General features: G+C 38.6%; 1 pseudogene; it reads left to right on the forward strand.

Moving 5' to 3' along the window:
• The first annotated feature begins 1,915 nt into the window (after positions 1 to 1,915).
• Positions 1,916 to 2,438, forward strand: LOC106557747 (annotated as a pseudogene).
• Positions 2,439 to 3,830: the final 1,392 nt, after the last annotated feature.

The raw sequence follows: 3,830 nt of genomic DNA on the forward strand, positions 1-3,830 counted from the left end.
TTAATCTAATCCTTTCTTAGTGTCAGGGCTAGATACAGTGTGAAAAGGCATTGTATTAGGAGTCAAGGGAACTGGATTTTAATTTCAGTTCTGCTGAAAATAATTTGTATGATCTCAAGTATTTCTTAAGCTGTTTTTTTGTGTAAAATTTCCTTGTAAATTATGGAGAGCTGCATGTATATAAGGCATCGTTATTATGGACATTCATTCTAATACTGGATCAAAAACAAAAATTTCCTCAGTGTCAACTAAGATATATGGGAATTATGTGTCCCTTTACTAAATGGCCTCAGATCATAGGGCTTCTAGCATTTGTTTATGTGTGCAGGCTGCCAGGTAAACTGTGAACAGGGGGCTGGAGGAGGTTCACCACTCTTGCAGATTTATTCTGGACCAAAGGAAAGTGAATTTTCATACTGTTTCCTTCTGTTTTCAGAAGGTCTTATAGGGTAAAACTATCTTTCATAAAATTTGGTCATGCTGAAGGAAAACCTATAATTTCAAAGATTTTCCTTTTGTTGGGTGCAGCTACAGGGTCAAAACCTTGAATAGAGGGTTTTGTGTGTGTGTGTGTGTGTGTTTAGCAATGTAGATTAGTATTCTGGATAAGCAAAGATAGGCTTGAACCTTAGTTTCAGGCAGAGTGTAAAGAAAAAAACTATGTTACAGAAAGGATTAACAGGGTTTTGGGGTTAGGAGGTTGACAGAGTAGAGATAATGTACATAAGTGTGTGTGTGTATGTGTGTGTGTGTGTGTAACAGAAAAGCCCCAGAAAATGGAAACAATGTAGGCCTAAATGTAGAGATGAAAATGTTTGAATGAGTTTTTAGAACATATTTTAAATATTTTACTGAACTGTAATCCATAGTCGTTATTGTTAACTATCAATACAAATCTATTAACAGTAGTAGTGTATTTGTATTGTGTTGGTAATGATGTAGGAAGCGATGGGATAATACAGCCCCTCTGACAGCATCCCTAGTATGTTGGTGGCAGAATAAAACCCGTGACCCAGGTGTTTAAGATCAGAGGAATCTCAGAGCTGGGCATCAAAGGAAAGGGAAAAATACAGGACAGGAACTAAATTAGCCAATTGTAAATTTTCTGAAAATTCAAAGAAACCTTGAAGAGACTTCTGGACATTCTATGCTGTGATATGTAGGATGAGGGCTTAAGCCATTTGCATTTATAATTCCAGAAGGTGATGGGATCACAGAAAAGTTTATGAATTAGTATAACAGATACACTGGCCAAAATAAACCAATAATCACATCAGTTATATTTGCTTCAGATCTTTTTAGATTTTTCAGAAAAACTATTAAAGACACATTAATTTTTTTCTTTCATCTTTCCCAGAGGTAAATCCTTTCTTAAAATTAGAAGAGACATCTCCACATACTGAATATATAGTATATATTGTTTTGTGCTTTTCAAAATTTTGTATAGATGATATAGTAGGTGCAATCTATCATAATTGTCTTTTTCATTCAACATTATGTTTTTGACATTTCTCTATTTTGACACATGAGATCATTTTAATCACATTGATCATTGATTATTTGAATAAACCATAGTTTATTTATCCATTTTTCTATTGTATGAAACTTAGGATGTTTCCACTTTTGTGCTGTTACAAACAGTAAGGCATTGAACATCTTTGTATTCATCTCTCTGTGCACAAATGCAAGGATTTCTCTAGGGTGAACATCTAGTAGTTGGATTGTTGGTTTGTATGATGTCTTAAAAACCAGTGCCTGAAGCAAGGCTTAGGTGCTAATGCATTATTAGCAAGCCGGGCCTAGGGCAGTGAAGCTGAGGTAAGCAAGAATCAAGGCAGAGAAAGATGAGAATTAAGTGCAAGGCTTGTGTGAATGCCGCTGCTTCACAAGAAGCCAAAAGAGATAGGCTGGTGGAGACTCCGCTCTATAAGCCCGTGGAAACCAGCCTGGGAAATCCCTTTCACGAAGATGGCGCCGAAGGCGAAGGAGGAAGCCCCTGCCCCTCCCAAGGCCGAAGCCAAAGCAAAGGCTTTGAAAGCTAAGAGAGCGGGTGCTGAAAGGCAGCACAGTCACAAGAAAGAGAAGATCCGCACGTCACCTACATTCCCACCACCCAAGACCCTGCGTCTCCGCAGGCAGCCCAGATATCCTCGAGAGCGCGCCCCCGGGAGAGACCAGCTTGATCACTCTGCCATCATCAAGTTCCCCTTAACTACTGAGTCAGCCATGAAGAAAATAGAAGACAACAACACACTTGTGTTCATTGTGGATGTCAAGGCCAACAAGCACCAGATCAAACAGGCTGTGAAGAAGCTCTATGACATTGATGTGGCCAAGGTCAACACCTTGATCAGGCCTGATGGAGAGAAGAAAGCATATGTCAACTGGCTCCTGACTATGATGCTTTGGATGTTGCCAACAAAATTGGGATCATCTAAACTGAGTCCAGCCGGCTATAAATCTAAATATAAATTTTTTTCACCATAAAAAAAAAAAAAAAGAGAGAGAGAGAGAGAGATACAGCTGGTGGCCGGGCAGATGGGCCCCTTGGCCACATGAACTGTCTCTGGAGAGGCTATACTAGTCCTAGGAACAGCCCATAAGAGGAGGAAAAGAGATTGATTTGTTGGCTCCCATTTCTCTTCTCTCTCCTATGAAGAAAGTTCATCCAAGGGAAGTAAAGCACCCTGCCCTTTCAGATTACATTACCTGGCCTCTTTAATAGCTGCCAGACAAGCCAGATTCTACTTCCACCTCCCCAATTCTCACCCCTCTGTAGCCCAATGCTTCTTTCTGAGTGCTAAATGATGGGAAGAGTCAGGGACTTTGGTGTCTGGCTGACCAGTACAAGGCAGTAGGGCTTCATAGACATATGTGGAGCTGGTTGTAGTGATACCAACTGAATTGGCACAGATGGTACAGGAGAATTTGGGGAGGTATATGAGATGTATCCAATAGAGAATGCCTATTACTATTATGGACACATTCAACTGTACTAGTGTCGAATCGTTTTAAAAAATGATTGTGATAATTTGTACTCCCACCCAGAAATGCAAAAGATTTATTCTTTAGTACAACTTTGAAAACTCAGTTTACTTTTACTAATCTAATGGTGTAAGACAGTATTTCATTTTTTTTTAAATAAAGATTTTATTTGTTTTTTTTTTTTAATTTTTATTTATTTATGATAGTCACACAGAGAGAGAGAGAGGGGCAGAGACACAGGCAGAGGGAGAAGCAGGCTCCATGCACCGGGAGCCTGATGTGGGATTCGATCCAGGGTCTCCAGGATCGCACCCTGGGCCAAAGGCAGGTGCCAAACCGCTGCGCCACCCAGGGATCCCGACAGTATTTCATTTTTGTGTTAATTTATATTATCTGATTAATGGTGTAAATTTGTTTTTTGTTTTGTTTTTGTTTTGTTTTATATTTATTGACCATTTGATTTTCTTCTATGAATCGTTGGTTCAAATCTTTGGTCCATTAAAATTTTTTTGGCTTATTTGGCTTATTCCTATCAATTTCCAAATAATATATATATATTTGTATTTCCAAGTCTGTAAACTCATTTTTTGAGGAAATTTTTTTTAGATTAAGATTTCATTTTTTAAAAAGCAATTTAAGGTCCATAGCAAAATTGAAAGGAAGGTACATTGATTTCCCACATACCCACTGATTCCATTCATGAATGGTCTCCCATTCATACCTCCCCCACCAGAGTGGCACCTTTATTATAGTTGATGAACCTAGAGTGGCATATCATGATCATTCAATGTCTATAGTATACTTCATGGTTCACTCTTGGTGTATTAAATTGGTTTAGACAAATG

Source organism: Canis lupus, chromosome 25 (genome assembly GCF_011100685.1).
Source record: "Canis lupus familiaris isolate Mischka breed German Shepherd chromosome 25, alternate assembly UU_Cfam_GSD_1.0, whole genome shotgun sequence".
Lineage (NCBI taxonomy): Eukaryota > Metazoa > Chordata > Mammalia > Carnivora > Canidae > Canis > Canis lupus.